At 45.3% G+C, this 17,682-nt stretch overlaps 14 non-coding genes and 29 pseudogenes across 14 annotated transcripts; all 43 read right to left on the bottom strand.

The window, feature by feature from the left end:
* Nucleotides 1–2,996: 2,996 nt before the first annotated feature.
* LOC136768937 (uncharacterized) lies at nt 2,997–3,115 on the bottom strand (annotated as a pseudogene).
* Nucleotides 3,116–3,328: 213 nt separating this feature from the next.
* Nucleotides 3,329–3,447, bottom strand: LOC136768962 (uncharacterized; annotated as a pseudogene).
* A 216-nt stretch (nt 3,448–3,663) lies between these two features.
* LOC136769001 (uncharacterized) lies at nt 3,664–3,782 on the bottom strand (annotated as a pseudogene).
* Nucleotides 3,783–3,997: 215 nt separating this feature from the next.
* LOC136769555 (uncharacterized) lies at nt 3,998–4,116 on the bottom strand (annotated as a pseudogene).
* A 216-nt stretch (nt 4,117–4,332) lies between these two features.
* LOC136768935 (uncharacterized) lies at nt 4,333–4,451 on the bottom strand (annotated as a pseudogene).
* Nucleotides 4,452–4,664: 213 nt separating this feature from the next.
* LOC136769032 (uncharacterized) lies at nt 4,665–4,783 on the bottom strand (annotated as a pseudogene).
* Nucleotides 4,784–4,998: 215 nt separating this feature from the next.
* LOC136769458 (uncharacterized) lies at nt 4,999–5,117 on the bottom strand (annotated as a pseudogene).
* A 215-nt stretch (nt 5,118–5,332) lies between these two features.
* On the bottom strand, nt 5,333–5,451 carry LOC136768934 (uncharacterized; annotated as a pseudogene).
* A 213-nt stretch (nt 5,452–5,664) lies between these two features.
* LOC136769067 (uncharacterized) lies at nt 5,665–5,783 on the bottom strand (annotated as a pseudogene).
* A 214-nt stretch (nt 5,784–5,997) lies between these two features.
* LOC136769457 (uncharacterized) lies at nt 5,998–6,116 on the bottom strand (annotated as a pseudogene).
* Nucleotides 6,117–6,664: 548 nt separating this feature from the next.
* Nucleotides 6,665–6,783, bottom strand: LOC136769554 (uncharacterized; annotated as a pseudogene).
* A 217-nt stretch (nt 6,784–7,000) lies between these two features.
* LOC136769510 (uncharacterized) lies at nt 7,001–7,119 on the bottom strand (annotated as a pseudogene).
* A 218-nt stretch (nt 7,120–7,337) lies between these two features.
* On the bottom strand, nt 7,338–7,456 carry LOC136768930 (5S ribosomal RNA). Its single transcript, XR_010822048.1, has one exon. It is a non-coding gene; the product is annotated as a 5S ribosomal RNA (ribosomal RNA).
* A 218-nt stretch (nt 7,457–7,674) lies between these two features.
* Nucleotides 7,675–7,793, bottom strand: LOC136769509 (uncharacterized; annotated as a pseudogene).
* Nucleotides 7,794–8,010: 217 nt separating this feature from the next.
* On the bottom strand, nt 8,011–8,129 carry LOC136768933 (uncharacterized; annotated as a pseudogene).
* A 211-nt stretch (nt 8,130–8,340) lies between these two features.
* LOC136769657 (uncharacterized) lies at nt 8,341–8,459 on the bottom strand (annotated as a pseudogene).
* A 216-nt stretch (nt 8,460–8,675) lies between these two features.
* On the bottom strand, nt 8,676–8,794 carry LOC136769453 (uncharacterized; annotated as a pseudogene).
* Nucleotides 8,795–9,014: 220 nt separating this feature from the next.
* On the bottom strand, nt 9,015–9,133 carry LOC136769432 (5S ribosomal RNA). Its single transcript, XR_010822269.1, has one exon. It is a non-coding gene; the product is annotated as a 5S ribosomal RNA (ribosomal RNA).
* A 227-nt stretch (nt 9,134–9,360) lies between these two features.
* LOC136769625 (uncharacterized) lies at nt 9,361–9,479 on the bottom strand (annotated as a pseudogene).
* A 210-nt stretch (nt 9,480–9,689) lies between these two features.
* LOC136769616 (5S ribosomal RNA) lies at nt 9,690–9,808 on the bottom strand. The gene has a single exon (XR_010822286.1). It is a non-coding gene; the product is annotated as a 5S ribosomal RNA (ribosomal RNA).
* A 218-nt stretch (nt 9,809–10,026) lies between these two features.
* Nucleotides 10,027–10,145, bottom strand: LOC136769301 (5S ribosomal RNA). The gene has a single exon (XR_010822256.1). It is a non-coding gene; the product is annotated as a 5S ribosomal RNA (ribosomal RNA).
* A 224-nt stretch (nt 10,146–10,369) lies between these two features.
* Nucleotides 10,370–10,488, bottom strand: LOC136769630 (uncharacterized; annotated as a pseudogene).
* Nucleotides 10,489–10,708: 220 nt separating this feature from the next.
* On the bottom strand, nt 10,709–10,827 carry LOC136769512 (5S ribosomal RNA). The gene has a single exon (XR_010822276.1). It is a non-coding gene; the product is annotated as a 5S ribosomal RNA (ribosomal RNA).
* A 224-nt stretch (nt 10,828–11,051) lies between these two features.
* On the bottom strand, nt 11,052–11,170 carry LOC136769629 (uncharacterized; annotated as a pseudogene).
* Nucleotides 11,171–11,390: 220 nt separating this feature from the next.
* On the bottom strand, nt 11,391–11,509 carry LOC136769656 (uncharacterized; annotated as a pseudogene).
* Nucleotides 11,510–11,725: 216 nt separating this feature from the next.
* Nucleotides 11,726–11,844, bottom strand: LOC136769253 (5S ribosomal RNA). The gene has a single exon (XR_010822210.1). It is a non-coding gene; the product is annotated as a 5S ribosomal RNA (ribosomal RNA).
* A 220-nt stretch (nt 11,845–12,064) lies between these two features.
* LOC136769401 (uncharacterized) lies at nt 12,065–12,183 on the bottom strand (annotated as a pseudogene).
* Nucleotides 12,184–12,397: 214 nt separating this feature from the next.
* LOC136769624 (uncharacterized) lies at nt 12,398–12,516 on the bottom strand (annotated as a pseudogene).
* A 209-nt stretch (nt 12,517–12,725) lies between these two features.
* On the bottom strand, nt 12,726–12,844 carry LOC136769605 (5S ribosomal RNA). The gene has a single exon (XR_010822285.1). It is a non-coding gene; the product is annotated as a 5S ribosomal RNA (ribosomal RNA).
* Nucleotides 12,845–13,065: 221 nt separating this feature from the next.
* Nucleotides 13,066–13,184, bottom strand: LOC136769250 (5S ribosomal RNA). The gene has a single exon (XR_010822207.1). It is a non-coding gene; the product is annotated as a 5S ribosomal RNA (ribosomal RNA).
* A 224-nt stretch (nt 13,185–13,408) lies between these two features.
* Nucleotides 13,409–13,527, bottom strand: LOC136769628 (uncharacterized; annotated as a pseudogene).
* Nucleotides 13,528–13,737: 210 nt separating this feature from the next.
* Nucleotides 13,738–13,856, bottom strand: LOC136769266 (5S ribosomal RNA). The gene has a single exon (XR_010822223.1). It is a non-coding gene; the product is annotated as a 5S ribosomal RNA (ribosomal RNA).
* Nucleotides 13,857–14,076: 220 nt separating this feature from the next.
* On the bottom strand, nt 14,077–14,195 carry LOC136769671 (uncharacterized; annotated as a pseudogene).
* A 221-nt stretch (nt 14,196–14,416) lies between these two features.
* On the bottom strand, nt 14,417–14,535 carry LOC136769434 (uncharacterized; annotated as a pseudogene).
* Nucleotides 14,536–14,749: 214 nt separating this feature from the next.
* On the bottom strand, nt 14,750–14,868 carry LOC136769623 (uncharacterized; annotated as a pseudogene).
* A 209-nt stretch (nt 14,869–15,077) lies between these two features.
* LOC136769593 (5S ribosomal RNA) lies at nt 15,078–15,196 on the bottom strand. The gene has a single exon (XR_010822284.1). It is a non-coding gene; the product is annotated as a 5S ribosomal RNA (ribosomal RNA).
* Nucleotides 15,197–15,417: 221 nt separating this feature from the next.
* LOC136769249 (5S ribosomal RNA) lies at nt 15,418–15,536 on the bottom strand. The gene has a single exon (XR_010822206.1). It is a non-coding gene; the product is annotated as a 5S ribosomal RNA (ribosomal RNA).
* Nucleotides 15,537–15,760: 224 nt separating this feature from the next.
* LOC136769626 (uncharacterized) lies at nt 15,761–15,879 on the bottom strand (annotated as a pseudogene).
* A 210-nt stretch (nt 15,880–16,089) lies between these two features.
* LOC136769404 (uncharacterized) lies at nt 16,090–16,208 on the bottom strand (annotated as a pseudogene).
* A 221-nt stretch (nt 16,209–16,429) lies between these two features.
* On the bottom strand, nt 16,430–16,548 carry LOC136769582 (5S ribosomal RNA). Its single transcript, XR_010822283.1, has one exon. It is a non-coding gene; the product is annotated as a 5S ribosomal RNA (ribosomal RNA).
* Nucleotides 16,549–16,762: 214 nt separating this feature from the next.
* Nucleotides 16,763–16,881, bottom strand: LOC136768872 (uncharacterized; annotated as a pseudogene).
* A 209-nt stretch (nt 16,882–17,090) lies between these two features.
* Nucleotides 17,091–17,209, bottom strand: LOC136769571 (5S ribosomal RNA). The gene has a single exon (XR_010822282.1). It is a non-coding gene; the product is annotated as a 5S ribosomal RNA (ribosomal RNA).
* Nucleotides 17,210–17,430: 221 nt separating this feature from the next.
* On the bottom strand, nt 17,431–17,549 carry LOC136769248 (5S ribosomal RNA). The gene has a single exon (XR_010822205.1). It is a non-coding gene; the product is annotated as a 5S ribosomal RNA (ribosomal RNA).
* Between the last annotated feature and the right edge of the window lie 133 nt (nt 17,550–17,682).

The following is a 17,682-nucleotide window of genomic DNA, read 5'->3' as shown; positions in this document are numbered from 1 at the left end:
TTGTATGGGACTAACACGTGCTTTCGAAGCTGTCCATTCACAGATGAAAGCCGCCCAGACTGAACCATCCCAGCAGGTTTACCACCCCTTCCAGCAAGATGACTGTGTATATCAAAGCACACAAGAGAAAGTCCTCCCAACAGCCCAGGTGGACAGGGCCCTACCAGGTGCTCCTGACCACCCACACAGCTGTGAAGTGCCTAGGAACGACGACATGGATCCACTCCTCACACTGCAAACTTGCCAATCGAGGCGATCAGCACAACCCTGGTGGAGAACAGAGGGATAAAGGAATTGTTCTTCCACATCAGATTTGACATTACTGTATGTATGCAGGCCCTTGTAATTGCTTTTCCAATACTGCCAACTGGTTATTGATGATTGATTTCACATTGTGGTACGAGTATCGAGTGAAATGCGTGCTATCCACCTCAACAACACAGCGATAACATGGAGCCGGCAGGTGATCCAGGTCACAATAGAGGTCAAGCAGTGGGAGGAGGAAGACGTGGTGGTCAAAGGTGTAGCGTAAGGTACACTTATAAAATTCAATGAAAGAAGTGAATTTATAGTATCACCTTATCACGAATCCTGGAATCTTGTAGAACTCATTTTCTGTAATAATTGGATGCAGACACCAATTCCAAAGATATAAATTGTCAAATTTATTCAAAAACAAAGACTAAATGTAGCACTACACTAATTATACAAAAGGGAAAAACTAATTAAAATTCAACTCTAGATCAACAAATCAAAGACAAATCACTTCCGTGACCAAATCAAAGACCATGGGATCGCATATGATAACACACAAATCATTAAACAAAAAAGGTTATAAACACATTGACTACAATACCGGTTAGTAAGACGAAGGTGAGTCTCTCATTAGTATTGTTAGTCAGACATTCAATAACTACGCAGGTTAGTATTTATGTCAGGTAACTTCTCGTTATATATATATCAGTCTCATTAACGTTTAGGTGGAGAGAAAGATCCTATCATTACTTGTTACCACAATTTCCCTTAACTGATTATTATTCAATGATTAAGGATAGGCAGGGCCACCTATAATCTGGTGTCTATTAACTTGTGTCAATTTCAGACTAAACAGTTAAACAGGAATGAGAAGATATTTCTCGGCGTTGTCAGATTTTATTTCTAAAATTATCAACAAAACAGTTGAATGCAACACACATTTATATTTAAGAAAACTAAATGATATTACACATTCTAGAGTTATGAATCACAGATTAACATTTCTAATTGATTTCTCAAATGTCATGAATCATGAACTCCAAACTGTTAAACTTATGTGAACTTCATCGCAGAGAGGCCTCTCTGGCTTCGGGCTCAGATAACAGCACACGGCACGAGGTCCGTGTGGTTTGGAACAAAGGCAGTCCGGTTCGGCTTTGTCCAAGAACTTCCACTCAGTCGATGCACCTGGAAGTTGGGGTTTCGCGAATGTAGAGTCTTTTCCAAACAGATTTTCCACTGGTTTGAAGGCTCCAAGGTAGTGCACAAAATCTTCTTTGTAAGCAGGGTTCCACCGTAGTTACTTGAAGACAAAGTCTTTGAGGAAAGCAGGGCCCTGTTTATTCCAAGGGTCAAGTTTCTTAAGACTCAAATAGCTATTTAAGTGACTGACACTTTCGTATTCAGTCGACTTAGTCAATTGTCCAGCTGTAAAACTCCACTGATCAGGTGGGTCTGTGAAGTTATTTATTTAATAAAGTCCTTTAAAATAATTCTTCGCTCAATCTCCTTCTCCCAGTTTAACTCTTCTGTTGCCGGCAAAGACTTGGTTGGTTTCTGATTCCGGTTCTGGCAACAGAGCTACAGGTTGAGCTGTGGCAGCGAGATTCTGGTTCAGGTGAGAGAGAGAGAGAGAGAAAGACTGTCCGCTGTTCCTTATAGTCTGTCAGATCAGTAGGTGATTGGTCCCTGAGTTCTTGAGATTGGATTTCGGTTTCAGCCCCAAGTGTCCTATTGGAGGGAGGCTTTATTTATGACTGATGTCAATCCATGCCATCTTTTGGAAATGCCGGTTGGCCTGGGTTCGTAGCTCTATGTCGGGATTTCGGCTCTCATCCACTTCAAAGAGTTTTTATCACCTACAGGCCCCTTTCTCCAGACATCTCATAGCAGAATTCCAAACTATTTGGCCTCTTCTCGGTGCCATCCTCCCCAAAACTGTCACTTTGATGCAAACCAGTTCCAAGCTGATGAGCTAAGGAAATCTGATAACTTTGGGGGGGGAGAGGTCTTCTTTAGATCAGTGCTTCAGCTCAGAGCCCAAATGCTCTTATCAAAATACACCCAACATAACGCTACATATGTATGTATGTATGTATATATGTGTAGAAGGAAAATTAGAAATTATTTTCTTACACCTGTTTTTCTCTCTTGTATACTTAAGAAAGATACGGTCAAGCTAGAAGGTCAGCCCAGAAGATAGTTTGATTTCTGTTTGTTATTTACGATGAGAACCTTGGAGACATTGTCAAACGGTATGACCTACGTGCCTGTTCCCTAAAACCATGTGTTGACCTATGAACTCTGTTCTATAATGATATATGTTCTGCTTAGTTAGCCTTTAAGATAACATTGTAATGACTTTCTAGCATGTATAGATGTATATATGTATGTATATATATATATATATATATATGTATGTATGTATGTCCAATTGCTTTGACAATACAAATGAATTGAATTGAGAGGAAGAGAGAGAGAGAGAGAGAGAGAGAGAAAGAGAGAGAGAGAGACAGACAGACAGACAGACAGACAGCTCAGCGATGACATCACGAGCCTCTCTCAGCTGACTGCTATGACATCACAGAGCACGTACATTCCGATGCTTGTCGTCTGTCAACCACTCAGTCACTGCTAGCCAGACTGTCCCTAAGACAAAGTGTACAATACTTCAATTATATCTCCTCCAGACTGAAAGAGAGTATTACGAGCTACGATGAAGTTACCCAAGAGACGTATAAAGCTTGCAGCACCTGGTATTTCCAGGAGGTCACCCATCCAAGTACTGACCAGGACCTGCCCCGTTCAGCTTACGCGATCTGACGAGATCGAGCGCGTTCAGGACGGTGTGGACACAAGCCGAGAGGCCTGGCTGCATGATGTCTCTTAATGGTTGGCGGGTATTGACGGAACTTCCAGCAAAAAAAAAAAAAAAGAAAAACGGAGGGAAAAATATCAGTGCAGCAAAGGATGTTGAAAGTAGCCAGGTACGTGTACAATACTTCAATTATATCTCCTCCAGACAGAAAGAGAGTATTAAGAGCTACGATATAGTTACCCAGGAGACGTAAAAAGCTTGCAGCACCAGGTTTTTCTAGGAGGTCTCACATTCAAGTACTGACCAGGTCCTGCCCCGTTTAGCTTCCGAGATCTGATGAGATCGGGCGCATTCAGGACAATGTGTCCGCATGCCAAGAGGCCTGGCTACATGATGTCTCTTAAAGGCTGGAGGATATTGACGGAACTTCCAGCAAAATAATGAAGAAAAAAGAAAAATGGAGGGAAAAATATCAGTGCAGCAAAGGGTGTTGAAAGTAACCGGGTACGTGTACAATATTTCAATTATATCTCCTCCAGACTGAAAGAGAGTATTAAGAGCTACGATAAAGTTACCCAGCAGACGTAAAAAGCTGGCAGCACCTGGTATTTCCAGGAGATCTCCCATCCAAGTACTGACCAGGTCCTGCCCCGTTTCGTTTCCGAGATCTGACGAGATCGGGCGCGTTCAGGTCTGTGTGTCCGCAAGCCGAGATGCCTGGTTGCATGATGTCTCTTAAAGGCTGGCGGATATTGATGGAACTTCCAGAAAAAAGAAAAAATAAAAATAAAAATGGCGGGAAAAATATCAGTGCAGCAAAGGGTGTTGAAAGTAGCCGGGTACGTGTACAATTCTTCAATTATATCTCCTCCAGACAGAAATAGAGTATTAAAAGCAACGATGAAGTTACCCAGGAGACGAAAAAGCTTGCAGCACCTGGTATTTCCAGGAGGTCACCCATCCAAGTACTGACGAGGCCCTGCACCGTTTAGCTTCCGAGATCTGATGAGATCGACCGCGTTCAGGACGGTGTGGCCGCAAGCCAAGCATCCTGGCTGCATGATGTCTCTTAAAGGCTGGAGGGTATTGACGGAACTTCCGGCAAAAAAAAAAAGAAAAAAGAAAAATGGAGGAAAAAATATCAGTGCAGCAAAGGGTGTTGAAAGTAGCCGGGTATGTGTACAATTCTTCAATTATATCTCCTCCAGACTGAAAGAGAGTATTACGAGCTACGATGAAGTTACCCAAGAGACGTATAAAGCTTGCAGCACCTGGTATTTCCAGGAGGTCACCCATCCAAGTACTGACCAGGACCTGCCCCGTTCAGCTTACGCGATCTGACGAGATCGAGCGCGTTCAGGACGGTGTGGACACAAGCCGAGAGGCCTGGTTGCATGATGTCTCTTAATGGTTGGCGGGTATTGACGGAACTTCCAGCAAAAAAAAAAAAAAAGAAAAACGGAGGGAAAAATATCAGTGCAGCAAAGGATGTTGAAAGTAGCCAGGTACGTGTACAATACTTCAATTATATCTCCTCCAGACAGAAAGAGAGTATTAAGAGCTACGATATAGTTACCCAGGAGACGTAAAAAGCTTGCAGAACCAGGTATTTCCAGGAGGTCCCACATTCAAGTAATGACCAGGCCCTGCCCCGTTTAGCTTCCGAGATCTGACGAGATGGGGCGCGTTCAGGACGGTGTGGTTGCAAGCCAAGAGGCCTGGCTGTATGATGTCTCTTAAAGGCTGGAGGGTATTGATGGAACTTCCAGCCAAAAAAAAAAAAAAAAGAAAAACGGAGGGAAAAATATCAGTGCAGCAAAGGGTGTTGAAAGTAGCCGGGTACGTGTACAATTCTTCAATTATATCTCCTCCAGACTGAAAGAGAGTATTAAGAGCTACGATGAAGTTACACAGGATACGTAAAAAGCTTGCATCACCTGGTATTTCCAGGAGGTCACCCATCCAAGTACTAACCAGGCCCTGGCCCGTTTAGTTTCCAAGGTCTGACGAGATCGGGCGCGTTCAGGACGGTGTGGCCGCAAGCCAAGAGGCCTGGCTGCATGATGTCTCTAAATGGCTGGAGGATATTGACAGAACTTCCAGCAAAAAAAAATGAAAAAAGAAAAATGGAGGGAAAAATATCAGTGCAGCAAAGGGTGTTAAAAGTAGCCGGGTACGTGTACAATACTTCAATTATATCTCCTCCAGACAGAAAGAGAGTATTACGTGCTACGATGAAGTTACCCAAGAGACGTATAAAGCTTGCAGCACCTGGTATTTCCAGGAGGTCACCCATCCAAGTACTGACCAGGACCTGCCCCGTTCAGCTTACGCGATCTGACGAGATCGAGCGCGTTCAGGACGGTGTGGACACAAGCCGAGAGGCCTGGTTGCATGATGTCTCTTAATGGTTGGCGGGTATTGACGGAACTTCCAGCAAAAAAAAAAAAAAAGAAAAACGGAGGGAAAAATATCAGTGCAGCAAAGGATGTTGAAAGTAGCCAGGTACGTGTACAATACTTCAATTATATCTCCTCCAGACAGAAAGAGAGTATTAAGAGCTACGATATAGTTACCCAGGAGACGTAAAAAGCTTGCAGAACCAGGTATTTCCAGGAGGTCCCACATTCAAGTAATGACCAGGCCCTGCCCCGTTTAGCTTCCGAGATCTGACGAGATGGGGCACGTTCAGGACGGTGTGGTTGCAAGCCAAGAGGCCTGGCTGTATGATGTCTCTTAAAGGCTGGAGGGTATTGATGGAACTTCCAGCAAAAAAAAAAAAAAAAGAAAAACGGAGGGAAAAATATCAGTGCAGCAAAGGGTGTTGAAAGTAGCTGGGTACGTGTACAATTCTTCAATTATATCTCCTCCAGACTGAAAGAGAGTATTAAGAGCTACGATGAAGTTACACAGGATACGTAAAAAGCTTGCATCACCTGGTATTTCCAGGAGGTCACCCATCCAAGTACTAACCAGGCCCTGGCCCGTTTAGTTTCCAAGGTCTGACGAGATCGGGCGCGTTCAGGACGGTGTGGCCGCAAGCCAAGAGGCCTGGCTGCATGATGTCTCTAAATGGCTGGAGGATATTGACAGAACTTCCAGCAAAAAAAAATGAAAAAAGAAAAATGGAGGGAAAAATATCAGTGCAGCAAAGGGTGTTAAAAGTAGCCGGGTACGTGTACAATACTTCAATTATATCTCCTCCAGACAGAAAGAGAGTATAAAGAGCTACGATGAAGTTACCCAGGAGACGTAAAAGCTTGTAGCACCAGGTTTTTCTAGGAGGTCTCACATTCAAGTACTGACCAGGTCCTGCCCCGTTTCGTTTCCGAGATCTGATGAGATCGGGCGCGTTCAGGTCTGTGTGTCCGCAAGCCGAGATGCCTGGTTGCATGATGTCTCTTAAAGGCTGGCGGATATTGATGGAACTTCCAGAAAAAAGAAAAAAGAAAAAGAAAAATGGCGGGAAAAATATCAGTGCAGCAAAGGGTGTTGAAAGTAGCCGGGTACGTGTACAGTTCTTTAATTATATCTCCTCCAGACAGAAATAGAGTATTAAAAGCTACGATGAAGTTACCCAGGAGACGAAAAAGCTTGCAGCACCTGGTATTTCCAGGAGGTCACCCATCCAAGTACTGACGAGGCCCTGCACCGTTTAGCTTCCGAGATCTGATGAGATCGACCGCGTTCAGGACGGTGTGGCCGCAAGCCAAGCAGCCTGGCTGCATGATGTCTCTTAAAGGCTGGAGGGTATTGACGGAACTTCCAGCAAAAAAAAAAAAGAAAAAAAAAAAATGGAGGGAAAAATATCTGTGCAGTAAAGGGTGTTGAAAGTAGCCGGGTACGTGTACAATTCTTCAATTAAATCTCCTCCAGACAGAAAGAGAGTATTAAAAGCTACGACGAAGTTCCCCAGGTGACGTAAAAAGCTTGCAGCACCTGGTACTTCCAGGAGGTCTCCCATCCAAGTACTGACCAGGTCCTGCCCCGTTTAGTTTCTGAGATCTGACGAGATCGGGCGCGTTCAGGACGGTGTGGCCACAAGCCGAGACGCCTGGCTGCATGATGTCTCTTAAAGGCTGGCGGGTATTGACGGAATTTCCAGCATAAAAAAAAAAAAAAAATAGAAAAATGGAGGGAAAAATATCAGTGCAGGAAAGGGTGTTGAAAGTAGCCGGGTACGTGTACAATTCTTCAATTATATCTCCTCCAGACAGAAAGAGAGTATTAAGAGCTACGATAAAGTTACCCAGGAGAAGTAAAAAGCTTGCAGCACCTGGTATTTCCAGGAGGTCACCCATCCAAGTACTGACCAGGCCCTGCCCCGTTTAGCTTCCGAGATCTGACGAGATCGGGCGCATTCAGGACGGTGTGGCCACAAGCCGAGACGCCTGGCTGCATTGATGTCTCTTAAAGGTTGGCGGGTATTGACGGAACTTCCAGCAAAAAAAAAAAAGAAAAAAGAAAAATGGTGGGAAACATATCAGTGCAGCAAAGTGTGTTGAAAGTAGCCGGGTACGTGTACAATTCTTTAATTATATCTCCTCCAGACTGAAAGAGAGTATTAAGAGCTACGATGAAGTTACCCAGGGGACGTAAAAAGCTTGCAGCACCTGGTATTTCCAGGATGTCACCCATCCAAGTACTGTCTAGGCCCTGCCCCATTTAGCTTCCGAGATCTGATGAGATCAGGCGCGTTCAGGACGGTGTGGCCGCAAGCCAAGAGGCCTGGCTGCATGATGTCTCTTAAAGGCTGGCGGGTATTGACGGAACTTCCAGCAAAAAAAAAAAAAAAAAATAGAAAAAGGGAGGGAAAAATATCAGTGCAGCAAAGGGTGTTGAAAGTAGCCGGGTACATGTACAATTCTTCAATTATATCTCCTCCAGACAGATAGAGAGTATTAAGAGCTACGATAAAGTTACCCAGGAGACGTAAAAGCTTGCAGCACTAGGTATTTCCAGTCGGTCTCACATTCATGTACTAACCAGGTCCTGCCCCGTTTAGCTTCCGAGATCTGACGAGATCGGGCGCGTTCAGTATGGTGTGGCCGCAAGCCGAGATGCCTGGCTGCATGATGTCTCTTAAAGGATGGCGGGTATTGACGGAATTTCCAGCAAAAAAAAAAAAAGAAAAATAGAGGGAAAAATATCAGTGCAGCAAAGGGTGTTGAAAGTAGCCGGGTACGTGTACAATTCTTCAATTATATCTCCTCCAGACAGAAAGAGAGAATTAAGAGCTACGATGCAGTTACCCAGGAGACGTAAAAAGCTTGCAGCACCTGGTATTTCCAGGAGGTCACACATCCATGTACTGACCAGGCCCTGCCCCGTTTAGCTTCCGAAATCTGATATGATCGGGCGCATTCAGGACGGTGTGACTACAAGCCAAGAGGCCTGGCTGCATGATGTCTCTTAAAGGCTGGCGGATATTGACGGAACTTCCAGCAAAAAAATAAAATAAAAAGAAAAATGGAGGGAAAAATATCAGTGCAGCAAAGGGTGTTGAAAGTAGCCTAGTACGTGTACAATTCTTCAATTATATCTCCTGGAGACAGAAAGAGAGTATTAAGAGCTACGATGAAGTTACCCAGGAGACGTAAAAGGCTTGCAGCACCTGGTATTTCTAGGAGGTCTCCCATCCAAGTACTGACCAGGCCCTGCCCCGTTTAGCTTCCGAAATCTGACGAGATTGGGCGCACTCAGGACGGTGTGGCCGCAAGCCGAGAGACCTGGCTGAATGATGACTCTTAAAGGTTGGCGGGTATTGACGGAATTTCCAGCAAAAAAAAAAAAAAAAAAAATAGAAAAATGGAGGGAAAAATATCTGTGCAGGAAAGGGTGTTGAAAGTAGCTGGGTACGTGTACAATTCTTCAATTATATCTCCTGCAGACAGAAAGAGAGTATTAAGAGCTACGATGAAGTTACCCAGGAGACGTAAACAGCTTGCAGCACCTGGTATTTCTAGGAGGTCTCCCATCCAAGTACTGACCAGGCCCTACCCCGTTTAGCTTCCGAGATCTGACGAGATCGGGCGCATTCAGGACGGTGTGGCCACAAGCCGAAAGGCCTGGCTGCATGATGTCTCTTAAAGGTTGGCGGGTATTGACGGAACTTCCAGCAAAAAAAAAAAAAAAAAAAAAAAAAAAAAAGAAAAATGGATGGAAAAATATCAGTGCAGCAAAGGGTGTTGACAGTAGCTGGGTACGTGTACAATACTTCAATTATATCTCCTCCAGACAGATAGAGAGTATTAAGAGCTACGATAAAGTTACCCAGGAGACGTAAAAGCTAGCAGCACCAGGTACTTCCAGGAGGTCTCACATTCATGTACTGACCAGGTCCTGCCCCGTTTAGCTTCCGAGATCTGACGAGATCGGGCGCGTTCAGGATGGTGTGGCCGCAAGCCGAGATGCCTGGCTGCATGATGTCTCTTAAAGGCTGGCGGGTATTGACGGAACTGCCAGCAAAAAAAAAAAAGAAAAATAGAGGGAAATATACCAGTGCAGCAAAGGGTGTTGAAAGTAGCCGGGTACGTGTACAATTCTTCAATTATATCTCCTGGAGACAGAAAGAGAGTATTAAGAGCTACGATGAAGTTACCCAGGAGACGTAAAAAGCTTGCAGCACCTGGTATTTCTAGGAGGTCTCCCATCCAAGTACTGACCAGGCCCTGCCCCGTTTAGCTTCCGAGATCTGACGAGATCGGGCGCATTCAGGACGGTGTGGCCACAAGCCGAAAGGCCTGGCTGCATGATGTCTCTTAAAGGTTGGCGGGTATTGACGGAACTTCCAGCAAAAAAAAAAAAAAAAAAATAGAAAAATGGAGGGAAAAATATCAGTGCAGGAAAGGGTGTTGAAAGTAGCCGGGTACGTGTACAATTCTTCAATTATATCTCCTGGAGACAGAAAGAGAGTATTAAGAGCTACGATGAAGTTACCCAGGAGACGTAAAAGCTTGCAGCACCTGGTATTTCTAGGAGGTCTACCATCCAAGTACTGACCAGGCCCTGCCCCGTTTAGCTTCCGAGATCTGACGAGATCGGGCGCATTCAAGACGGTGTGGCCACAAGCCGAAAGGCCTGGCTGCATGATGTCTCTTAAAGGTTGGCGGGTATTGACGGGACTTCCATCAAAAAATAAAAATAAAAAAATAAAAAAGAAAAATGGATGGAAAAATATCAGTGCAGCAAAGGGTGTTGACAGTAGCTGGATACGTGTACAATACTTCAAGTATATCTCCTCCAGACAGAGAGAGAGTATTAAGAGCTACGATAAAGTTACCCAGGAGACGTAAAAGCTTGCAGCACTAGGTATTTCCAGGAGGTCTCACATTCATGTACTGACCAGGTCCTGCCCCGTTTAGCTTCCGAGATCTGACGAGATCGGGCGCGTTCAGGATGGTGTGGCCGCAAGCCGAGATGCCTGGCTGCATGATGTCTCTTAAAGGCTGGCGGGTATTGACGGAACTTCCAGCAAAAAAAAAAAAAAAAAAAAATAGAAAAATGGAGGGAAAAATATCAGTGCAGCAAAGGGTGTTGAAAGTAGCCGGGTACGTGTACAATTCTTCAATTATATCTCCTCCAGACAGAAAGAGAGAATTAAGAGCTACGATAAAGTTACCCAGGAGACGTAAAAGCTTGCAGCACCAGGTATTTCCAGGAGGTCTCCCATCCAAGTACTGACCAGGTCCTGCCCCGTTTAGCTTCCGAGATCTGACGAGATCGGGCGCATTCAGGACGGTGTGGCCACAAGCCGAAAGGCCTGGCTGCATGATGTCTCTTAAAGGTTGGCGGGTATTGACGGAACTTCCAGCAAAAAATAAAAATAAAAAAATAAAAAAGAAAAATGGATGGAAAAATATCAGTGCAGCAAAGGGTGTTGACAGTAGCTGGATACGTGTACAATACTTCAATTATATCTCCTCCAGACAAAGAGAGAGTATTAAGAGCTACGATAAAGTTACCCAGGAGACGTAAAAGCTTGCAGCACTAGGTATTTCCAGGAGGTCTCACATTCATGTACTGACCAGGTCCTGCCCCGTTTAGCTTCCGAGATCTGACGAGATCGGGCGCGTTCAGGATGGTGTGGCCGCAAGCCGAGATGCCTGGCTGCATGATGTCTCTTAAAGGCTGGCGGGTATTGACGGAACTTCCAGCAAAAAAAAAAAAAAAAAAAATAGAAAAATGGAGGGAAAAATATCAGTGCAGCAAAGGGTGTTGAAAGTAGCCGGGTACGTGTACAATTCTTCAATTATATCTCCTGGAGACAGAAAGAGAGTATTAAGAGCTACGATGAAGTTACCCAGGAGACGTAAAAAGCTTGCAGCACCTGGTATTTCCAGGAGGTCACACATCCATGTACTGACCAGGCCCTGCCCCGTTTAGCTTCCGAAATCTGATATGATCGGGCGCATTCAGGACGGTGTGACTACAAGCCAAGAGGCCTGGCTGCATGATGTCTCTTAAAGGCTGGCGGATATTGACGGAACTTCCAGCAAAAAAATAAAATAAAAAGAAAAATGGAGGGAAAAATATCAGTGCAGCAAAGGGTGTTGAAAGTAGCGTAGTACGTGTACAATTCTTCAATTATATCTCCTGGAGACAGAAAGAGAGTATTAAGAGCTACGATGAAGTTACCCAGGAGACGTAAAAGGCTTGCAGCACCTGGTATTTCTAGGAGGTCTCCCATCCAAGTACTGACCAGGCCCTGCCCCGTTTAGCTTCCGAGATCTGACGAGATTGGGCGCATTCAGGACGGTGTGGCCGCAAGCCGAGAGGCCTGGCTGAATGATGTCTCTTAAAGGTTGGCGGGTATTGACGGAACTTCCAGCAAAAAAAAAAAAAAAAAAAAAAAGAAAAATGGATGGAAAAATATCAGTGCAGCAAAGGGTGTTGACAGTAGCTGGGTACGTGTACAATTCTTCAATTAAATCTCCTGCAGACAGAAAGAGAGAATTAAGAGCTACGATAAAGTTACCCAGGACACGTAAAAGCTTGCAGCACCAGGTATTTCCAGGAGGAATCCCATCCAAGTACTGACCAGGTCCTGCCCCGTTTAGCTTCCGAGATCTTACGCGATCGGGCGCGTTCAGGACGGTGTGGCCGCAAGCCAAAAGGCCTGGCTGCATGATGTCTCTTAAAGGTTGGCGGGTATTGACGGAACTTCCAGCAAAAAAAAAAAAAAAAAGAAAAATGGATGGAAAAATATCAGTGCAGCAAAGGGTGTTGACAGTAGCTGGGTACGTGTACAATACTTCAATTATATCTCCTCCAGACAGATAGAGAGTATTAAGAGCTACGATAAAGTTACCCAGGAGACGTAAAAGCTAGCAGCACCAGGTACTTCCAGGAGGTCTCACATTCATGTACTGACCAGGTCCTGCCCCGTTTAGCTTCCGAGATCTGACGAGATCGGGCGCGTTCAGGATGGTGTGGCCGCAAGCCGAGATGCCTGGCTGCATGATGTCTCTTAAAGGCTGGCGGGTATTGACGGAACTGCCAGCAAAAAAAAAAAGAAAAATAGAGGGAAATATACCAGTGCAGCAAAGGGTGTTGAAAGTAGCCGGGTACGTGTACAATTCTTCAATTATATCTCCTGGAGACAGAAAGAGAGTATTAAGAGCTACGATGAAGTTACCCAGGAGACGTAAAAAGCTTGCAGCACCTGGTATTTCTAGGAGGTCTCCCATCCAAGTACTGACCAGGCCCTGCCCCGTTTAGCTTCCGAGATCTGACGAGATCGGGCGCATTCAGGACGGTGTGGCCACAAGCCGAAAGGCCTGGCTGCATGATGTCTCTTAAAGGTTGGCGGGTATTTACGGAACTTCCAGCAAAAAAAAAAAAAAAAAAAAATAGAAAAATGGAGGGAAAAATATCAGTGCAGGAAAGGGTGTTGAAAGTAGCCGGGTACGTGTACAATTCTTCAATTATATCTCCTGGAGACAGAAAGAGAGTATTAAGAGCTACGATGAAGTTACCCAGGAGACGTAAAAAGCTTGCAGCACCTGGTATTTCTAGGAGGTCTACCATCCAAGTACTGACCAGGCCCTGCCCCGTTTAGCTTCCGAGATCTGACGAGATCGGGCGCATTCAGGACGGTGTGGCCACAAGCCGAAAGGCCTGGCTGCATGATGTCTCTTAAAGGATGGCGGGTATTGACGGAACTTCCAGCAAAAAATAAAAATAAAAAAATAAAAAAGAAAAATGGATGGAAAAATATCAGTGCAGCAAAGGGTGTTGACAGTAGCTGGATACGTGTACAATACTTCAATTATATCTCCTCCAGACAGAGAGAGAGTATTAAGAGCTACGATAAAGTTACCCAGGAGACGTAAAAGCTTGCAGCACTAGGTATTTCCAGGAGGTCTCACATTCATGTACTGACCAGGTCCTGCCCCGTTTAGCTTCCGAGATCTGACGAGATCGGGCGCGTTCAGGATGGTGTGGCCGCAAGCCGAGATGCCTGGCTGCATGATGTCTCTTAAAGGCTGGCGGGTATTGACGGAACTGCCAGCAAAAAAAAAAAAGAAAAATAGAGGGAAATATACCAGTGCAGCAAAGGGTGTTGAAAGTAGCCGGGTACGTGTACAATTCTTCAATTATATCTCCTGGAGACAGAAAGAGAGTATTAAGAGCTACGATGAAGTTACCCAGGAGACGTAAAAAGCTTGCAGCACCTGGTATTTCTAGGAGGTCTCCCATCCAAGTACTGACCAGGCCCTGCCCCGTTTAGCTTCCGAGATCTGACGAGATCGGGCGCATTCAGGACGGTGTGGCCACACGCCGAAAGGCCTGGCTGCATGATGTCTCTTAAAGGTTGGCGGGTATTGACGGAACTTCCAGCAAAAAAAAAAAAAAAAAAAATAGAAAAATGGAGGGAAAAATATCAGTGCAGGAAAGGGTGTTGAAAGTAGCCGGGTACGTGTACAATTCTTCAATTATATCTCCTGGAGACAGAAAGAGAGTATTAAGAGCTACGATGAAGTTACCCAGGAGACGTAAAAGGCTTGCAGCACCTGGTATTTCTAGGAGGTCTCCCATCCAAGTACTGACCATGCCCTGCCCCTTTTAGCTTCCGAAATCTGACGAGATTGGGCGCATTCAGGACGGTGTGGCCGCAAGCCGAGAGACCTGGCTGAATGATGACTCTTAAAGGTTGGCGGGTATTGACGGAATTTCCAGCAAAAAAAAAAAAAAAAAAAAATAGAAAAATGGAGGGAAAAATATCTGTGCAGGAAAGGGTGTTGAAAGTAGCTGGGTACGTGTACAATTCTTCAATTATATCTCCTGCAGACAGAAAGAGAGTATTAAGAGCTACGATGAAGTTACCCAGGAGACGTAAACAGCTTGCAGCACCTGGTATTTCTAGGAGGTCTCCCATCCAAGTACTGACCAGGCCCTGCGCCGTTTAGCTTCCGAGATCTGACGAGATCGGGCGCATTTAGGACGGTGTGGCCACAAGCCGAAAGGCCTGGCTGCATGATGTCTCTTAAAGGTTGGCGGGTATTGACGGAACTTCCAGCAAAAAAAAAAAAAAAAAGAAAAATGGATGGAAAAATATCAGTGCAGCAAAGGGTGTTGACAGTAGCTGGGTACGTGTACAATACTTCAATTATATCTCCTCCAGACAGATAGAGAGTATTAAGAGCTACGATAAAGTTACCCAGGAGACGTAAAAGCTAGCAGCACCAGGTACTTCCAGGAGGTCTCACATTCATGTACTGACCAGGTCCTGCCCCGTTTAGCTTCCGAGATCTGACGAGATCGGGCGCGTTCAGGATGGTGTGGCCGCAAGCCGAGATGCCTGGCTGCATGATGTCTCTTAAAGGCTGGCGGGTATTGACGGAACTGCCAGCAAAAAAAAAAAGAAAAATAGAGGGAAATATACCAGTGCAGCAAAGGGTGTTGAAAGTAGCCGGGTACGTGTACAATTCTTCAATTATATCTCCTGGAGACAGAAAGAGAGTATTAAGAGCTACGATGAAGTTACCCAGGAGACGTAAAAAGCTTGCAGCACCTGGTATTTCTAGGAGGTCTCCCATCCAAGTACTGACCAGGCCCTGCCCCGTTTAGCTTCCGAGATCTGACGAGATCGGGCGCATTCAGGACGGTGTGGCCACAAGCCGAAAGGCCTGGCTGCATGATGTCTCTTAAAGGTTGGCGGGTATTGACGGAACTTCCAGCAAAAAAAAAAAAAAAAAAAAATAGAAAAATGGAGGGAAAAATATCAGTGCAGGAAAGGGTGTTGAAAGTAGCCGGGTACGTGTACAATTCTTCAATTATATCTCCTGGAGACAGAAAGAGAGTATTAAGAGCTACGATGAAGTTACCCAGGAGACGTAAAAAGCTTGCAGCACCTGGTATTTCTAGGAGGTCTACCATCCAAGTACTGACCAGGCCCTGCCCCGTTTAGCTTCCGAGATCTGACGAGATCGGGCGCATTCAGGACGGTGTGGCCACAAGCCGAAAGGCCTGGCTGCATGATGTCTCTTAAAGGATGGCGGGTATTGACGGAACTTCCAGCAAAAAATAAAAATAAAAAAATAAAAAAGAAAAATGGATGGAAAAATATCAGTGCAGCAAAGGGTGTTGACAGTAGCTGGATACGTGTACAATACTTCAATTATATCTCCTCCAGACAGAGAGAGAGTATTAAGAGCTACGATAAAGTTACCCAGGAGACGTAAAAGCTTGCAGCACTAGGTATTTCCAGGAGGTCTCACATTCATGTACTGACCAGGTCCTGCCCCGTTTAGCTTCCGAGATCTGACGAGATCGGGCGCGTTCAGGATGGTGTGGCCGCAAGCCGAGATGCCTGGCTGCATGATGTCTCTTAAAGGCTGGCGGGTATTGACGGAACTGCCAGCAAAAAAAAAAAAGAAAAATAGAGGGAAATATACCAGTGCAGCAAAGGGTGTTGAAAGTAGCCGGGTACGTGTACAATTCTTCAATTATATCTCCTGGAGACAGAAAGAGAGTATTAAGAGCTACGATGAAGTTACCCAGGAGACGTAAAAAGCTTGCAGCACCTGGTATTTCTAGGAGGTCTCCCATCCAAGTACTGACCAGGCCCTGCCCCGTTTAGCTTCCGAAATCTGACGAGATTGGGCGCATTCAGGACGGTGTGGCCGCAAGCCGAGAGACCTGGCTGAATGATGACTCTTAAAGGTTGGCGGGTATTGACGGAATTTCCAGCAAAAAAAAAAAAAAAAAAAAAAAGAAAAATGGAGGGAAAAATATCTGTGCAGGAAAGGGTGTTGAAAGTAGCTGGGTACGTGTACAATTCTTCAATTATATCTCCTGCAGACAGAAAGAGAGTATTAAGAGCTACGATGAAGTTACCCAGGAGACGTAAACAGCTTGCAGCACCTGGTATTTCTAGGAGGTCTCCCATCCAAGTACTGACCAGGCCCTGCCCCGTTTAGCTTCCGAGATCTGACGAGATCGGGCGCATTCAGGACGGTGTGGCCACAAGCCGAAAGGCCTGGCTGCATGATGTCTCTTAAAGGTTGGCGGGTATTGACGGAACTTCCAGCAAAAAAAAAAAAAAAAAGAAAAATGGATGGAAAAATATCAGTGCAGCAAAGGGTGTTGACAGTAGCTGGGTACGTGTACAATACTTCAATTATATCTCCTCCAGACAGATAGAGAGTATTAAGAGCTACGGTAAAGTTACCCAGGAGACGTAAAAACTAGCAGCACCAGGTACTTCCAGGAGGTCTCACATTCATGTACTGACCAGGTCCTGCCCCGTTTAGCTTCCGAGATCTGACGAGATCGGGCGCGTTCAGGATGGTGTGGCCGCAAGCCGAGATGCCTGGCTGCATGATGTCTCTTAAAGGCTGGCGGGTATTGACGGAACTGCCAGCAAAAAAAAAAAGAAAAATAGAGGGAAATATACCAGTGCAGCAAAGGGTGTTGAAAGTAGCCGGGTACGTGTACAATTCTTCAATTATATCTCCTGGAGACAGAAAGAGAGTATTAAGAGCTACGATGAAGTTACCCAGGAGACGTAAAAAGCTTGCAGCACCTGGTATTTCTAGGAGGTCTCCCATCCAAGTACTGACCAGGCCCTGCCCCGTTTAGCTTCCGAGATCTGACGAGATCGGGCGCATTCAGGACGGTGTGGCCACAAGCCGAAAGGCCTGGCTGCATGATGTCTCTTAAAGGTTGGCGGGTATTGACGGAACTTCCAGCAAAAAAAATAAAAATAAAAAATAGAAAAATGGAGGGAAAAATATCAGTGCAGGAAAGGGTGTTGAAAGTAGCCGGGTACGTGTACAATTCTTCAATTATATCTCCTGGAGACAGAAAGAGAGTATTAAGAGCTACGATGAAGTTACCCAGGAGACGTAAAAAGCTTGCAGCACCTGGTATTTCTAGGAGGTCTACCATCCAAGTACTGACCAGGCCCTGCCCCGTTTAGCTTCCGAGATCTGACGAGATCGGGCGCATTCAGGACGGTGTGGCCACAAGCCGAAAGGCCTGGCTGCATGATGTCTCTTAAAGGATGGCGGGTATTGACGGAACTTCCAGCAAAAAATAAAAATAAAAAAATAAAAAAGAAAAATGGATGGAAAAATATCAGTGCAGCAAAGGGTGTTGACAGT

Source organism: Amia ocellicauda, chromosome 14 (genome assembly GCF_036373705.1).
Source record: "Amia ocellicauda isolate fAmiCal2 chromosome 14, fAmiCal2.hap1, whole genome shotgun sequence".
Classification (NCBI taxonomy): domain Eukaryota; kingdom Metazoa; phylum Chordata; class Actinopteri; order Amiiformes; family Amiidae; genus Amia; species Amia ocellicauda.
Note: the sequence above shows the minus strand (reverse complement) of the source record. Positions and strands in the feature narration are given on the sequence as shown.